The sequence below is a fragment of the Pleurodeles waltl genome, chromosome 11 (genome assembly GCF_031143425.1).
Source record: "Pleurodeles waltl isolate 20211129_DDA chromosome 11, aPleWal1.hap1.20221129, whole genome shotgun sequence".
Taxonomy (NCBI): domain Eukaryota; kingdom Metazoa; phylum Chordata; class Amphibia; order Caudata; family Salamandridae; genus Pleurodeles; species Pleurodeles waltl.
This window is the reverse complement of record NC_090450.1, coordinates 358,913,338-358,932,554: the sequence shown is the minus strand read 5'-3', so window position 1 is coordinate 358,932,554 and position 19,217 is coordinate 358,913,338. Positions and strand designations below refer to the sequence as shown.

General features: G+C 46.6%; 1 protein-coding gene across 1 annotated transcript in view; it reads left to right on the top strand.

Moving 5' to 3' along the window:
* The window catches only part of LOC138266621 (allantoinase, mitochondrial-like), a 1,999,095-nt gene that overhangs the window by 854,413 nt on the left and 1,125,465 nt on the right, over nucleotides 1-19,217 (top strand). The window lies entirely within an intron of this gene.

The window sequence follows — 19,217 nt, the reverse complement described above, 5'->3', positions numbered from 1 at the left end:
AGGCCCCACAAGAAGGAGAGACTTTGGGCATATTTTCAAGAAAGTGGTGCATCAGCTCTGAGTGCATGGAAGGTATGGTGTGGACAAGAGAGCTGAGATAAAAGATGGTCCGCGATTTTGGGCTCATTAAAAATGAGAAAATACAATCACCATCCGGAAATTCACACTCTGATTCTATCCAGAAAACACACCTAGCCATCTTGATGAGCTGGAACAAACATTTATTTTCCTCAATTGCCTCATCAACCCAATGTATTGTTGAACTTTTAAGTTTAGAGTAGGATTTCATGAAACCTGCCTTAAGAAGTGGAACATCAGCTAAAATAATTACAAAAGGTGTGGCCTCCAGCACTATATTCATTGAGTTAGAACCCCATATATGTCAGGCTTATTAAGTTTGTGTCATGGCAGACTATAAACTGGAGCAAGAGTCATAGGATTGGTGTCAGTGTTAGGATGGAGAGCATGTGTGGCACTACCATTAAGGTTACTGCAGGAATACTAGACAAGGCCTGTTCAAGAGGTGGGTTCTTGCATCTGCTGGAAACTATATGACCAGAAGGAGAGGGTGGAACTGGGGGTGGGCCGATGTCAGAAGAATTTATAACACCTCTTGTACAGTTAGAACCGTGACAAGGAAGGCAGTATTGAGGAAGGGGCATTAGTGAAGACGGAAAAACTGGCTTTAGTCGCTAAACATCTAGGCCCAGATTTAACATAGGAGAGTGATGCAAGGGCTATGCAATCAACAAGGTCAGTGCAATCCTTAAGTCAGATTTACCAAGCTGTGCAAGGCCACCTTGCATGTCCTTGTGCTGCTTGATAAATCTGGAGTAATGTAAGATAGTGCAAGTGACTGTATTGCATTAATCTGCCCTAGGAAGCCATTCCATGGGTGGAGAGTGGGTGTTGTCTTGCCGCGTTGCACTGCATGACATCTTTATTTTTCTCCTATACAATGAGAAAGAATTTGGAGTTGAACATATGTGGAAACCCTTGGAAACACCCCACAGAATGGGTCTGGAAAGTAGGCTGTCATAAGGCCTAATGAAGGTGTGGGATTTTGTTAGAGGACGGTTCTGACCATCAGGTCTGCCCTGAGTTTTTGCTTTTTGACCACCTGGTTTTTGACTTTTTACTGTGAGGGAGCCTCCTATGCGGGGACTCGTGCACAGTAAGCTCATGGTAAAATGGACTGCGCGTGTTTACCGCTGGTGCCGCTGTGCTAAGGATAGGCTGCTGTGGCGCAGCAAGGGCAGAAGGCCCCGGGCGGGTTACATGTGCTCATGTGTGCACATGGAGGTGCACCCATCTGAGGGCTGTGGGAGGAGGATTCCTGGTGTGCGTAGCCCAAGAACTTCGCTTACGTAAGCCTGGTGCAGCAGGAACTATGCAGAGTGGCTGGTGACCTGGAGTAGGTCTTATGAGAGGGGTGTACACATGTGAGGGAGAGTCAGTGTGCTTACTGTCTTTTTACTGTAGGGACACTCAGTTAAATGCCAATGTCAGTGTGCTAAATGTATGTGCATTGTGGTTATACTCCATTAAATGTCAATGGGAAAGGATGGCCTAGGGTGCAACTCCAGTTCTCTGGGGTCCACCGAGACCAGAGTCACACCAAAGTACACTGTAACCTGTAAGAAAAGAATGATGCAGTAGGTTACAAGAACATAGTTGTACAACTTATGGGTCATCCAGGGATGTCATCTTTCTCTGACTCAGCTCAGGATTAGGGCCAATTACTGCTCTGTCCAGTTGCTTGAGCAGGGCCTTGCATCAATCAGCCAGCTGTCATTCTGTGCCAGGAGCAGGCAGGAGAGGCCCTGGGAGGAATGTCATTGAGGAGAGCCTGCAGCTTTCAGAGCACATGTGGCAACTAATGCCTGGATGATGCCATTTAGAGTGATCCCAGAAGACTGTGCAGGAAGGAGGGGACGGGGGCAAGGAAGTTATGTGGCACATCTGGATAGGCCAGAGGTACAGACCTGCTGGACACTCCCCCCCCCACTTAAAAGGTCCTACACCTTAAAGGTCTCTTGGCTGTGCTTCACTGCTGGACACTGGGACTGCAGACGGGCGTCATGGACAACTGGAAGTAAGAACCCCCTGACTGCTCCTGTGGCAGGGACTCTGCCCCTGAAGGACTCCAGGCCAGCGAGGCGAATGCCAGGGCCAGGAAAGCTGGCCCCCTTACCCCCCCTGAGGACTAGTTGGGGGAAGGACTGGGCTAGTGGAAGGAGAGCACGCTGCCCAGGAGGAAAAGAGGGCACCCAGAGGAAAGGACCTGGAGGACTGGCTCCTTATGATCTGGGACCCTTCTAGGCCAGGAGACCTAAGGAGAGTGCTCCTGGGGGCAAGGGCTTGTCACCAGGAGCAAAACGACACTGGAATTATGAAAATGGGCCCTTGGGGGCCTGAGGTATCCAGGGAAGAAGGACTGTGACCCAGTGAGAAGCAGTGACGAAGCACGTGGGGCTCTGCCGCTGCTCCAGAATGTGACCCGGGGTGGGCCAGGGTCCGGGGGCTGCCCCAGGTGAAAGAGGAGTGAGGGAGTGCCGTCGCACTCCTCCTCCTCCAGAAGAAGGGGCCCCAGACCCCATCCCGGGGCCCCATGAAGCCTGGCCAGTTTGACTTGATGAGGGGGGCTGCCGTCGTGCATCCCTCCTGCCGCGGTGGGTAGGGACCCTGGACCCCATCCCAGGGCCCCCTGCAGCCAAAGTAAAGTCGAGGAGCACCATTGCGCTCCTTGTGAAGATTGTGGGAAGTAGGAGGGGGTGGCACCGTCGCACACCCCTGCAAGATGGCTGCCGTCTGTAGAGGGGCCGGTGGTGAAGAAGAAGCCAGGGAGCACTGGCGCGCTCCCTGTGAAGATTGACTGGGGGGCCCCGGACCCCATCCTGGGGCCCCAGCAGAAAGCAAGTCGGGGGGCGCCGTCACACCCCCGGTGAAAATCACCAACAGGGACCCTGACCCCATCCCGGGGCGCCAAGAAGAAGATGGTGTCAGGGAGCACCGTCGTGATCCGCGTGGAGACATGGAGGGGCCCCGGACCCCATCTCCTGGCCTGAAGCTGTAGGGAGGAAGGGGGGAGTGCCTTTGCACTACCCCAGGTGGCCTGTCCAGCCGCAATCCTGCATGCGTCTGCCCGCGGGAGTGGGCAGACACTACAGAGAAGGCCGGCTCCCGCGGCAGCACACGGAGGTGCTGGCCGTGCTGGGAGCTGGCAGGGTTGGCCAGGTGTGGGCTCCCTGCACCACCCTCCTACAAGGGAAGTCTTACCTCATGTGGAGGCACCACCCTGGACGGAGCACCAGTTTTGGTGTCACAGCAGCTCTCCCCGGCTCAGTGGGAGAGCCGCTCATTTCGTATGCGGCCGCCCCAGTATGCTTTGCGGGGCATCAGCAGAGGTCTAGGCCCCTAAACCAGCTTGTGGTGGTCCCAAGAAGATTGGGCCACTACCAAACCTGTGCCCATGTATAGGGGGAGCTGCAGGAGCAGCGCATCCTCCCCCCAACACAGTTTGTGTCCCCATCCTAGGTAGGGTGGGACAAAAGAATGATGACCCTTCAAGGGTTCTTCTGTTTGATACAGCACAAGCTTATTTTGACTTTTGTTCTCGTTTGTGGGACTCTACTTACTAGAGGTGTAGCCTGGTGTTACCCAATGTAATCAACTATTATTTAACTGACTACTAAGAGTAGTTTGAAAGTAATCTAAAAGGAATTCAAAGGTTTAAATTGCTTAAATATGGTTTTACATATTCCTTGTCAATGCTATTTTGAATAATGAGACTGACAGCCATCTCTTGGCAAGATAGATGTACTTAATTGCAGATGTAGGTGTGTTCATTCCACATTTCTGTCAAATGTTCAAATGTTAAAGAGGGACACCGGGGATTGTTTTGCCATGTGTGTTGTTGGATTATACCCTCCCTTGGAGCAGACATGAGAGATTACACAATGTCCTCCCAGAGTGATTCTATCACTTTGTGTATATTTGTAGATAGTTGCATAGTATTGAGTAGTGTGTGTGTGAGTAATAAATGTACTTTTACTTTATCAAAGGAAAAGCACAGACTGGACAATCATTTATTAAGAGTCATGCTTGTGTGCTCGTGAATGGGGATTACTAGCCCACACCACCTCCCTTGAGTAAGCCTTGGACTGCTCTGCAATGCTACCCTATGAGAGTCAGGCACTACAATGGGGTGATTGGTTCCCAGTGGCGGTCGCGTGCTGACCCATTACTTGTGCAGGCCACACAACTAATGACCCACCTTCCAACATTTGGTGGCAGCGGCAGGATATAGTATTACAATCCAGTATGCATTTATGGCACTTGAAAAGTCCAGGTTTACCACACATTACCTATGCAGTAATGAGCAAATATGAGAGCTTAACACTCTGAGACGGGTTCAAAGGTTTGGTCATGTGAACGAAAAGTATGAGAAGGGAAAACCCCATGCACACATATGTCAAGTGAGAAAATGAAAAGTCAAGGTTTTAACTGTGTTGTTAGGACTAGTTTGCTTGCACAAAGGGACAGGATGCCGGGTGGAAGCTTTCCAAGAAATGTTCACAAAGTGTTATAGTCAATAGTGTATCCTTTTGAACTCTAATACTACACACAATGGGCCTGCACGAGGAGGGTTTTTTTTTTTCTCGAAAGGTTTAGGGACAGCAACTGATACCCACACCACAGACTGGGATGGTAAGGTGACCTGACGTTGTGGGTTAGGAAGTGGTTAGGGGGACCCTGGGAAATTCTTACGCTAGCTATGGATAAGACTGGTTTCCAAAGGGAGGGGGGCCCAGCTAGTCATTCTTCCCGAAGAGATTCTGGGGCATATTTATACTCTGTTTGGCCGAATGTGTGTCAAAAATGTTGACGCACATTCGGCACAAACCGTGCACCATATTTATACAATGACGCCCGAGCCCACCAAAGCCAAAAGTCCACGGTGTGCGTCATTTTCCGAATGCGGGAAACCCCCTTGCGTTAATGACATGCAAGGTGGGCGTTCCCGTCTAAAAAAGGACTTAAACACCCGTGCAGGATTTTTGCGCGGTAGCATAAATATGGCGCACGGGCGGGAGACGGAGTCGGAAAATGGCCCACAGCCCGATTTGCGTTAAAAAAAGCCTGGGTCAGGGCAGGTGTTAAAATGGGGCAATCACACCACTACTTGAGGAAAACACACAGAAGCAACAGCAGAGCTCCAAAAGGAAGACATGGAGGTGCTTTTCATCCAGCATGCACACTGATGCAGAGAACAGGACCAACAACAGCAGCTTCTACAACACCAGCAGGGACCCCAAAGGCAACGCAGAAGGCAGGAGAGGATATTCCGCACCAGGACAATCCTCCTGGGACTCCGGCAACAAGACATCATCCAGAGGTACAGACTCAACTGGCAAGCCATTCAGCAGCTGCTGCGCAACATTGAGCCACAGTTGGCACCCAGCTTGCAGACACCCCACACCATTCCACCAGAAACCAAGCTGCTAGCTGTACTCCACATGTTGGCAAGTGGCTCCTTTCAAACCACTGGTGCCCTGGTTGCTGGGATCTCAGAGCCCTCATTCTCTGCCTTCCTACCCAAGGTGCTGGATGCCATCATCTCCCTCACACCCCGCCACATCAGCTTCCCCAACACACAGCAAAAGCAGTAGGAGACCAAACAGGGCTTCTACCAAATCAACAGCTTCCCACACGTGCTTGGTGCCATTGACAGCACACATGTACGTCTTGTGCTACCTGCTGCAACCGAACATCTGTACCACAACAGGAAGCGCACACACTTCATCAATGTACAGGCCATTGTGGATCACCAGGGATTGATCACCAACATTGTGGCAAAATATCCTGGGAGTGTACATGATTCATTCATCTTCCATCACTGCACCATCAATCAACACTTCCAGGATGGATGATATGGAAATGGCCTACTTGTTAGTAAGTACAGAAACCTACTTATATACACACTGCACAGCAGCCCTGTAGGACACACAACACATACACCACTACATTGACACTTGGCCAGGAAGACACTGAGGTTGTGACACTGCTAGGCATGTGTGATATCCTCACCCAATGGGATACACACCTATGGACAAATGAGAGATCCAAATAATAATAGGTGCCACTCCACAGACACAAGGGAACAATTTAAAACAACACAATGACAATGACATGGCCTCAACTGCCAGTACAACCTGGAAGATTAATCTTTCAACATCACATCAATAACACTCAATCAAACACCCTTCCAAGCAATAAGTACTGTGTAAGGGGTGTGTAATGTGTTTTGCTGCAGGCATAAGACCATGACATACATAGCATGATGATGATGATGACTCTAATGAAAGGGACATGGAATCATTGAGGCACTACCAATATCTCACATCACTCCTGCTCTGACATTGCCCACTACCAATAAGCAAGTGGACTGTGCTAAGAACACATATTGATGTGACAATATTGAAAGTGCACATTCCTACACATACGGTTTGAGACAATTACACATATGCACAACAGATATACAGGCATATGGACCTTCTGACACTGTAAATGACAACCTCACAACCAAGTTAGCCAGCTGAACTGGAACAGGTTCAGTAGTATAGGTACACGTTTGAACCTGAGTTGACTCGGCAAGGGCAGAGAAATAGGTCTGCAGAGAACTTGTCACGCATGGGATATTCATGCATAGTCAATTATCAACACGTCAGTGCTGACAACTTATGGAGATGTTTTGTACATTGTCATCTAAGGGCCTCACTGATGTTTAACTAATTCTATTGCATATGATAAATTGGATGGGATGTCCAGGCCCTATAGATGCAACCGTGTTACCACCACTGTGGAATTGATTCTGTGTATGGAAGTATCATGTCATCCCCAGTTAAGACACATGGACACCTCTTTCACGTGACATAATGCAAGGGAGTACACAATGTACTGCAACTCTACAAAAATACCGTTGACATCCGGTCAATCAGCCAAACACCAGTTCAGATAATGAAACAACCCAATGCTGATGGTACATCCTAGAAGCCTAACAATAACACAAACACAGATGAGTCACAGACAACACAGGAGAACAACTGCCATGCAAAGTGATAATCATGGTGCAAGCAACATCAACATTTTCTCACTCATTTTCTCTTTCAGCTGATCAGGGGTATGGGATCCAGCCATGGGTCATGCCCCCAATTGCAAACCCAAGCACAGCATCAGAGCGTGCCTATAATGAGGCACATCAGAGGACACGCACCATAGTCGAGAGGACCTTTGGCATCCTGAAGTCAAGATTCAGGTGCCTCGACATCACAGGAGGCAGCCTCCTATACTTACCAGAAATGGTCTGCAAGATCATTTTGACCTGTGCCATCCTGCACAACATATGTGTAAAGAGGAACATTCCCCTATATGGACCCAACCCACAAATCCATGAAGAGGAGGGCGTTGTTCATCAACATGAGGGGGACCATCCAAACACAGCTGCAGAATTGCGTTGGAGACAACACTGTGTCCAAAATTTCTTTTAACTCTACTCACCATCACCACTGTCTTATGATATGTCAATAAACACCTATTCTAATCACTATATCAGGGTCTGGGTAATCATTTTTGCATCACATTATCCCTAAGAATCATAATCAGAGTGTAGCCTCATGGAGCACTGGAGAAATACATATTAGGATACTGTAAATTCCACATCACATTTGATGGGTATGAATGTACACCCAACGTCACACACGCTGTAAATGACATATATCATGTCCATTTCACATTTGAAGGGCAATAGCAGAGGACCACAGCTATTTCACACATACATGTTGGCAACATGGTTCATTGCAGCATGTGGCACACAACTAAGACGCCATCATTCACTAAGGAAAAAATGCCTCATGCATGAGGCAGTGGATGTGCTATAACATTGGTAACAAGAAGGTATGACCAGACCCTTGACAGCAGTAAGTGTGACATCAGCTATCTTTGCAAGGACTATCTGTGACAAGAAATCCATGTAAGCAGCAAATGGATAGCATGAGTGCCCCAGGTATGACTAGCATTGCTTACAAGAAATACCCTGCACATGCCATCCCGGGTCATAAGTCCTGTTACTGACATGTTCTCAGTCTCACCCCACCCTTCTTCAGGGGGCCCTGGAAATGGAATATTTGTACCCAGATAATCCCTCATCCACACACACACAGATTCACAGTCTGACTCCAGTGTGCTTCCCTCTTTAGTATGGTATGCATAGTCATTGTTCTTCTGTCTGCATGGACTTCTGGTCGAATAATGCACTGCCTTGTAGTCTGTAGGACCTGTAATCATCTGTCCATTGCTTCCCATGTGAAAGGTACTGTTGGCCCTTTGAACTTCATTCTCACCTACAGGACTTGTAAGAGACAGAAGCTGCACACACCTGTGAGCACCTCCATGCAGACCAGCCATTTGAACATGCACTGCCCTTGCAGGTGCCTGGAACGGCATAGAAAGTGCCATTATTTGTATAACACTGTTATGCATTGCCGTAGAAATCACCTAGGTAACACGGGCCTTGGGTTATTGTGTTAAATTCAAACACACAGGGCAAATACAGTTTTGATTTTCCACAGTGTTTTTCCAGCTTTGACCAGTCTCAGTCTGCTCACTGTGTATTTGCCTTGTTCATTTTTGTTCCTGATTGACCCTGCATCCTGTTAGCCTGACTAGTTCCTGTTTTTGTGTCACCATAAAGGTTTCCTGTGGCTACATTTGTCTCATAGTTGCTTTCATGCCCTCACTCTCCTCCTGGGGTATTGTGTCATGTAGGTCTACAATGAATACTCAAATACATTGTATAGCGTAATCAGTTTACCTATCGTATCATGGGGTGGAACTTGTCTTCAAATAGCCTAATCATGTTCCATCCCTTGTCTGGGTTTCATGTATGCATGAGTGACAAATAGTGACAGTGTACCATGGCTGTATGCATGGATTGGGTATGGTGCCTCCAGCACAAAAAACAACTTTAGATAATGTGCATGAAATGTCAACACATGTTTGTACCCTGACAGTCCACAAACTTATTCACATTGCCCCCAACATATTGATGTGGCGTGCATGGTGAATATCTGTGAGATGAATCAGCACAGAGGCGCTGGTGTTCCCGGCTGCAGTGGGAATTTTAGAGGCCACCCTGTGTACAAATGTTGTGATGAAACCTGCCGGTTTAAAATTCCTGATCCATTAACTTTGTGAGCACACCAAGGTTGCTCTGTTGTCAGTCTCATAAAACGTCAGCAGTTCCATAGCTGGACTATCCCCATGTGTGTTCTCAATTTCTCTTCGGCTTTCTTTCAATTCAGCTGTGAAGGATACTTTGTAATTGCAGGAAATGGCTCCACAAACTCATGACTAGACCTGCACGTAAATGTGACAACATGGACCGCAATAATGAAACAGGCTATACATGGCCCTTCACACTTGAACTGGACACCTTTGTGCAATCAACCATTGGAAATATGTGCACACGTGCTGCTTGGTCTGCTGGTCCTCCACTGCCACAGGAGAAACATAGGTCATTTATATGACTCAAACTGTGGCGTGACATTACATTTGTGGATTGGTTTTGGGACTCGGTGTCACAAACACCGTACCCACATAGCATTTTCCAATGCCTGACTCATGGGTAGTATACAAACAAGTGCCCAGGAAGTGTTATCCAACATTCCAGGACATGTGATGGCCTAGTCTTGGAACTTTCCCATGATCAACCGTCTTCTATCTATCCTGTGCATGGTTTGTCATTGGAGATGCTTATGTCCCAAAAATATCTGGAAATTTCACACAGCATTTGTTGCTAAGTGTATGACAAACACATTTCCTTTCTCATTTCCCAACTGAATATCATCTGATGGTTAGCCACATTGAGAACACATGCATACAAGCACATTTAAGAAAATGTGTCTTGTGATGTTCAACCAGTGGGACAACTACATTAGTAAGAGCCAATTCACACACATTGCCACACAGGCAATGAGTTACTGTATTGAGTTGTGTAGCCTTGCTATCCTCTATTGACGCACAACATGCCCAAACTGGGTAATTCCAATTTGTATTCCACACGTTTGGCCATCTTTTGCATCAGTGAAGAGTGCAAATCCGGTACAACAACTAGAGGATCATGGTCCGCAGTAGTATGATCTGTCACATGTGCCCATTTACCGGAATGCACAATGTAGGGGCAAACAGCGTATCTCTGTATAGTCACACCTGATATGTACTATTAAAATTGAGAAATTACCCAAACCCAGTAAAAGACAGATATTTTGACGCATGTGCGTCAAAAAAGACGAGCATGCGTCAAAAAATGCTGCAAATGTGTCGAAAAATGTCGCTCACTGCAATGATACATCCATTGGCCTTGAGCGGTAATTTCCACACTGATCCCCCTAAAATTAGTTAAGTCTGAAAATTAATTGAAAATATGGATACAGGGTCATTTCTTAGCATGTGCCTCAAATAAAATGACGCACAGACTGTAAGCGTTATAATATTTTGACGCATACGAATAAAAACGCACCGCATTTGTGGCAGGAAGTGATGTAATAGGATATCCTGTTTACAGAATTGGTACAGTGGCTGTACTTTCACTTTCACTTTGCAGTCTGTGATTTTTCTCGACTGTGTGGCTGTGTTTGGACTTGTCTCTCTGTGCATATTGTGAATTTGTTTCCTGTGTGGTCTTAATATTGTCTTTTGGTGTTTCCTAAGTGTCTGTGTTATCCTGTGTAAGTGTATTTTTGTCATTTCTGGTGTCTAATTTTGTCTTTGTACTGTTGGGAGTCTGTTGTGGGTTGTGTTAGTTTGGGGATAGTTGGGCTGTTTTACTGTTAATTAGTTTTCATTTCCCTCTCCCACTTTCCCTTCATTATCCTCTGTACCCCTTTATTACTTCTTTTTTTGCAAGCATATTGGGTAGGCCATGTCTTGGTAGGATGGGAGAGGAGGAGCTGGGGTATTTATTTGGCTGGTGTGCCACTTCCTACCATTAATGAATGAAGCAGGTGGCAGTGTGATACAGGGGTATCACAGAGAGGCAAGGAGGTTCCGGTGGGCAAAGGTCCTGTAACATCTTCAAATAATCTACATCACACCGAGCAACGACCACCAGCTGAAACACTGTTGGGCTGACCTGGTTGCCAGGGAGCAAGACCTGCTGGACCACCTGGGGATTTTGATTGGTGGCCCTGTTGGTGAGTACAATTCAGAGTAATGTGCACATTTAAATGCTCTGTAGTGACAGTAGCAGATTTGTTCACATGCTGCAGCAAATGTTCTTGGACATGTGGAATGCAAGTTAAACATACAGTTACCGTGAGTTATACAATAATTCCTACACATTACCGTCATTTGTTGATGCTACAGCTGCTCTAACTTACAAAACACAACAGGAGCCTGTAAATTAGGGCTGCCTTCACGTCCATAGATGATGTAAATGTGGCTCTAACATATGTTTTGTGCATGGCCTGTGAGTGTACCAGGAAAGACATGTTTTGAATCCAAATATTTTCAGGAAATAATGTGTCCCTCAATTATTTCTGATACTTGTCTGAACTGGATTCTGACACATACATAACAAGTTATATCTGACCTCAGGTAACATCTTAGACTGATATGTGGACTTGGTTGTGCTGCAATTAAATTAGGGATGGATGCCAAAAGTAATGCACACGCGTTCATATCAAAATGTTTGGTGCAACTCACCATAGCTGTGGCACATAAAATGAAGCAAATGATACAAATTGAGGGGTAATAACTATCCATGGCTCTCTGTACATTGTACCTGTGTATTTTACATTTGTCTTAGTCACAATAGCTGGCTCGAGCTAATGCATTTGCCATCTCTGTTACTCTATTGCCATGTACTTCTCACAAGGTATGGGATCATCATGGGATACGTGACGTTGGGGAATGCATGATCACAATGGATTAAGTGGATGATGTCATGCAAGGGACCACTGACCAATTCCATCATACATATAAAGTTGACTAATACTTAGCTAGTTTAGTTTGGCACACCCATGCTGATCAAGTGCAGCATATGTTTAATAACTAACCTCCCAGCATGGAGGCTATCACTGACATGGGTGTACGCTAAGATCAGTAGACCAGCATTCCTGTGACTGCTCTCATTCCGAAGGTACATACAAATTGAAACCTACATCAGCATGATTGACACACTGGAACATTTGCTAAACCATCTATTAATAATATCACGGTGTCAGTTTCCTATATATCCGCTGATCAACCAAATTGGCAAATGTAAGATGATGAATGTGGCTCATCTGTGATTTCCGAAACCCATATTGGGTATACTGGGCAATGAGAGATACATTTCAGGTGCAATGACTACACCTGTGCCCATGCAGTCTGTCATGGATGAATACAATATACACTGTCAACACATATCTCCTTGTTGGATGCAAATATGAAAACTGCTCAATCCATGGCTAGCCTCAAACTGTCACCAAATAATGCACAGGATCCCTGCGATTATGGTGTCATAGGGGGCATATGTGGCTTAGGGTACCCTTTTAATGTAGCATATGTAACCTAGACACAACACAGGCCCTACATGTAAGGGACCTTAGAAAGCATGATAAATCATGCCCTTAATTCAACCCACAGGTGCGTCACACAGTAAAGGATTTTCCTTTGATGCCCAAGCCACAATACCTGAGTGACTGGTATTGCAGTCCTCCAGGAAAGTGGCTTTGCATGTCTCTCATTGATACACATGATGAGAGGAATACACTCCATAAATGAGTCTGCAAACAAAGGATGGAGCATGTTTGCCACCACATGATAGTTAGGGCCACTGCAAGTGTGCAGATATGTGTGTATCACTCACTGAAGTGCCCGGGTCTGTACATGTTTGCAGTGATATGTCGGTTGCAGTATCATCATGCCTGAGAGGCTTGACTTTCTGATTTAATCTTACACACAGTTATTGTATTTGGAAGTGTTGTACAGTGCACAGAAAATGAGCACATTTCTCCCTTCCATGCTTTACATGTGGACCTGCCCCCTACACTATCAGAGAGTTGGCTCGATTTGCGGACCCAGACATCTCCAGTAAGTGTTGATATTTCTTTTCTGTGTTGTGTTTGCTGCTGTTGTGTGATTGACTCCTGTGTATTGGACACATAGCAAGGTATGATGCACTGGTAAATGATCGGATATGTTCCTTGAATGGAGTATCATTTTTTTTCCATCTTTGAGTTGGGCAATCATTAGCGTATAGTCATATTTTGGGATTCTAGTGCAGTCCTGTAGGCATGGCCATGTGAATAGGGTGACTTTTGTGGATAAAACTTGTATTAAGAAAATTTAGCAGAGGACCATATTTATGATTTAGTCAGCAAGTCAGACCCTGAATCTCACAGAATAGGGATTCCAAAGTCTTACCCACAGACTTGAGCGTCCCTATTTACTAATGAACATGTTTGACTGTATGTTTGACTTCCTAGCAGTATGTAGCTCCACATGTTGTGCTACGTGTATGAGGCACTTGAGTACAATGGCCTAGGTGTGCATGCAGCTCATGGCCAGATGTGTGCTTGCATCTATCTGCTTATTGTAAGTCATGTGTAACTGGTATGAAATGATGTTGACAACTGTCTGCATTGCAAAACATAAATGTGGATGGGCTTGTCAAAGGTTTGGGTGTATCCTAGTTCAACATCCTCCTTACCTGTGGTGGACTGCCCAAACCCATGTACAGCTGTCCAAAGCTTCCTGTGTGTCCTTGATGTTTCAAAGTATTTGTTTCTTGTCCATCCTCCCCCTCAGGCACAGGCGTAGGGTTATGAAATGTGTACCTAGGACTGATGATCCAAGTTTAGTACACAGACATGTAAATCTGTAAATCACTTGTCCAAAACTAGGATACCCACTCATGATTAGCAACTGCATTCTATCCTGGCAATTCCATTTACAACTCACAGATCTTGTGGCCCTTGATTGTCATCCAGAAGTTAGACATTAGTTGGCCTGTCACATGTGGAGGACTTGCAGCATTTTTTACGTGACAAATAGCAGAACAATGATGCATTGGTCATTTAAGTTGTTACACATCTTTTAGAGCATTGCTGTGCTGTTTGATAGGACATGTGTAGGCTGCGTTGGCATGTACTTCCTCAAGGACAATCAGTGATCTGTATGATGATATGGCCTGTTTCTGGTACATTAGATGTATTGTCTGATTTACTTCTGGAGCCGTATCACACAATGAAGTACCTAATGTTTGGTTTAATATTTTTTTTAACAGCTGCCAATATGAATCCCATCCAGATTCATGAGTTTTCAGCGCCGGGCGATGGGTTACCGCCAAATTCTGGATGTGGAGTTTGGGTTCCGGAACATGGCAAGGTGTTATCACCATGAAAGAGCCTCCGCAGTGTGGAGGGCATTTGCCCAAGGGGGCCCTTCCATGTCCACCAAAGCCACCACCACCAGCATCACCACTACCACCTAGGTGGCACCAACCATAGCAGGCACCTTTGCTGGACCGTCAACCTCCACTGCTCCAGGACCTATCACAGCACCACCTGCACCTCCTCCTATACGCATGGCACCGACAAGAGGACATACATCTTCAACTGGCACCCAGACCACCCCTGCTGCAGTCATTGACCCAACAGATTTTCAGCGGATGCAACATGACATTGACCGTTTGTTGAGGAAAATGACCAGGCTTCAGCAGGAGGTGGCACAAGTGAATAGGAGGGTGTGTGCCATAAAGAAGACCCTGCGGAGGGCGAACTTGTAAACATTTTACCCTCAGCCATGATTCCCTCCCCTCCCTCCTCTTTCCTGGTTCTTTTCATTAGTGGGTTTAAGGGGCTTAGTGTTAGGTTAGAATAGGCTGTTAGTTTAGTTAGTAGTAGTGGGTGGGGGTGGGTGTCTGATACTTTTAATATCTGTTTTTTATTATGTGTGTCTATTTTTTATTATGTGTGTGGGTGGGGGATGATGTTGGGGTTTTGGTGTTAAAAAAATACAAAAAAATATTTTTAAAAAATACAAAAAAATATAAATTTGTTTAGTATAATATAGTATGTGTTTAGATTAGTATATGTTGTCCTCCATGTGTCCCGTCTTATAAGGGGGGTGGGGGGTTGATGTGTAGATCGTTTCGTTAAATGTGATGAGTAAGTTTAGCTTAGGTTAGTTAGGGCCAGTTGTGGGTAATGTGTAGTTAGGATAGGTTAGGTTAGGTGTTTCCCCAGGTTTTAACTTCCGTATTTACTGTTAAATAAATATTTAGGTAATCCTTTACAGTATGTGTCACAAGCTTGAGGATCAGGGCCTTGGCATGAGTGAACAGTGTCTCTTTAGTATTTGCATTTGTGTCCCTTCCTGCAACCAAATCCCATTTGAGCTGTTACATTGGCAGCTACACCAGAGCTACTGTGCTAAGAATCTGCCATCCATTGCACCCACCACTCAAGGTTACTATGGATCCCAAAGTGTTGTTAATTTTTTATGTATGTTTTCTATCTCACATACTTTGGGACCAGATTTGGTATTGAGGACACTGTGTTAAGTCTGCCTGCAGCTTGATGTTCAAGTGAAGCCTTATAAGGTGAGTGGTAGTATGATCTCATGTAGTATGGTATACATAACTCACACCTATCATTTGTTACATTGTTCAGCCAGGTTACATATTTGTATGTACACTCATAGACATCCATTCCTGCTTTATGGTGTGTGTTAGGAAACATTTGGGTCAAATATCACATACGTAAATATTGGCTTGAAGAAAAAGTTGAAGGCAATAATTTTTGGCTTAGACATCCCTTGAGGAATCGTTATTCTGTCAAAAAACGGCACGTATCTGGTTTGCAACGTCGGATCACGGGGCCCCGGAGCTGTAGGGAGGAAGGGGGGTGGGCCGTTGCACTCCCCCAGGCGGCCAGTCGAGCCGCAAGCCTGCACGCGGCTGCCTGGGGGAGCAGGCAGACACCACAGAGAAGGCTGGCTCCCGCGGCAGCACACGGAGGTGCTGGTTGTGTGGGGAGCCAGTGGGGGCGGCCAGGGGTGGGCTCCCTGCGCCGCCCTCCTATGAGGGAGCACTTACCTCTTGTGGGGGTGACCGGGTGGGACCGGGCACCCCTCTGGACGGAGCACCAGTTTTGGTGGCACTGCGGCTCTCCCCGGCTCAGCGGGAGAGCGGCTCATTTCATATGCGCCCGCCCCAGCATGCTTTGCAGGGACTCAGCAGGGGTCTAGGCCCCTAAACCAGCTTGTGGTAGTCCCAGGTAGATGGGGCCACCACCAAACCCGTGCCCATGGGCAGGGGAAGCTGCAGGAGCAGCGCATCCTCCCCCCAAAGCAGTTTGTGTCCCCACCCTAGGCAGGGTGGGACAAAAGAATAATAACCCCTCAAGGGCTCGACCGTTTGTTACAGCACAAGTTTATGTGGACTTTTGTTTGGCTTGTGAGATTGTGCCTATTAGAGGTGTAGTCTGGTATTACTCAATGTATTCAACTGTTATTTGATTAACAACTAAGAGTAATTTGAAAGTAATCCTAATGGTTAAGTTGTTTAAATATGGTCCTACATGAACCTTGTTGATGCTATTTTGAATAATGAGACTGACAATCACCTCTTGGTAAGATAGATATACTTAATTGTAGACGAAGATGTGTTCATTCCATATTACTGTCAAATGTTGCAGGGGACTCCGGGGATTGTTTTGTCATGTGGGTTGTTGGATTATATCCTCCCTTGGAGCAGACATGAGAGATTACACAATGTCCTCCCAGAGTGATTCCATCACTTTGTGTATATTTGTAGATTGATGCACAGTATTGAGTAGTGTGTGTGTGTGAGTAATAAACACACTTTTACTTTATCAAAAGAAAAGCACAGACTGGACAATCATTTATTGAGAGTCGTGCTTGTGTGCTCGTGAATGCGGATTACTAGCCCACACCACCTCCCTTGAGTAAGCCTTGGACTGCTCTGCAACGCTACCCTATGAGAGTCAGGTGCTACAATGGGGTGTTTGGTTCACAGTGGCGGTCGCGTGCGGACCCATTACTTGTGCAGGCCACACAACTAATGACCCAGCTTCCAACAGATTTGTTTTTAGAAAGTACACCAAAATCTTAGACCCAGATTTATAAATATTTTGTGTAGGGATTGCATCACTTTTTTGATGCAGCTCGGTGCAAAGTCCTTTTTAGTGTTTACAAATCCATGTAAATATTGATTTGAGTTACTTTGCATTATGGTAGGTGCTCCAAAGGGGGATCATGTGTGTTCCAATGCATCCACCAATGGATTTTAACACACACCTGTGAGAAAGTATCTTCTTTCTAGCATGGTTACCCAACCTTTTGGCCTGTTTGGGAATGTGTGTCAGTGTGTTGTGCCTGTCTCACTGGGATCCTGCAAGCCAGGACCCCAGTGCTCACAGTTTGTGGCCTAATGTGTGTGTTGTCAGTAGTGCTTGACTGTGTCACTGAGGCTCTGCTAACCAGAACCTCAGTGCTTATGCTCTCTCTGCTTTTAAATTTGACAATGTAGGCTAGTGACTTAATTTACCAATTTCAATTGGCACACTGGACCCCCCTTCTAAGTCCCTAGTATACGGTATCTAGGTAACCAGGGCACTGGGGTTCCAGGAGATCCATATGGGCTGCAGCATTTCTTTGCCACCCATAGGGAGCTCAGACAAACCCTTCCACAGGATTGCCACTACAGCCTGCGTGAAATAGTGCACACACCATTTCACAGCCATTTTCATTGCACTTAAGTAACTTATAAGTTACCTATATGTCTAACCTTCACTTGCTGAAGGTTAGGTACAAAGTTACTAAGTGTGAGGGCACCCTTGCACTAGCAAAGGTGTCCCCGCATAGTTCAGGGCCATTTCCCCGGACTTTGTGAGCGTGGGGACGCCATTACACGTGTGCAATACATGTAGGTCAATACCTATATGTAGCTTCACAATGGTAACTCCGAATATGGCCATGTAACATGTCTAAGATCATGGAATTGTCCCCATTCCAAACTTGGTATTGGGGAGCCAATTCCATGCATCCTGGGGGGCTCCACCATGGACCCCCAGTACTGCCAAACCAGCTCTCTGGGGTTTTCTCTGCAGCTACCTCTACTGCCACCCCACAGACAGGGTTCTGCCCTCCTGGGGTCTGGGCAGCCCAGTCCCAGGAAGGCAGAACAAAGCATTTCCTCTGAAAGCAGTTTGTTACACCCTCTCCCTTTGGAAATAGGTGTTACAGGCTGGGGAGGGGTAGCCTCCCCCAACCTCTGGAAATGCTTTGAAGGGCAAAGATGGTGCCCTCCATGCGTAAACCAATCTACACCGGTTCAGGGATCCTTTCTCCCCTGCTCTGGCGGGAAACTGGACAAAGGAAAGGGGAGTGGCCACTACCCTGTCCATCACCACCCCAGGGGTGGTGCCCAGAGCTCCTTCAGTGTGTCCCAGACTTCAGCCATCTTGCTTTGCAAGGTGTGGGGGCACTCTGGAGTGCTCTGAGTGGCCTGTGCCAGCAGGTGATGTCAGAGACCCCTCCTGATTGGTCCATACCTGATAAGGTAGCCAATCCCCCTCTCAGGGCTATTTAGGGTCTCTCCTGTGGGTTCTCTTCAGATTTTGCTTGCAAGTTTCCTTCAGGAATCCTCTGCAACCACTTCTTACTCTTCTGACCTCGGATCAACCGCAACCTGCTCCAAGAAACGCTGTAACTGCAACACAGTCTCTACAAGAAACACTTTTCTTCAGCAACCTCAGCTCTAAGTCAGCAACTGCAACAGTTTCCATGGTGTGCATGCTCTGGGGACTCCCTCTCTTCATCCTGCACCAGAAGAACCGAAGAAATCTCCTGTGGAGTGACGGAATCACTACCCTGCTCCAAGCAGGCACCTCTCAAGGTGACAACTGGTACCCTGGGACACCTCTCACGGCAACGACCCTGCTCCTAAGGACACAGAGGGTAGACATCATCAACATATACTGTCCTGATATCCTGCTGATGCAATTTGGAGGAGGTATGACCTTGCCTTCCCCAAGAACGATGGTACCTCTGTGTATTGTGTCTTCTTTGCCTCCTTAGGCCTCTGTGCACTCTTTGCAAAATTCCTTCCTGCACAGCCTGGCCCAGGTCTCCAGTTCTCCACCCGAGGT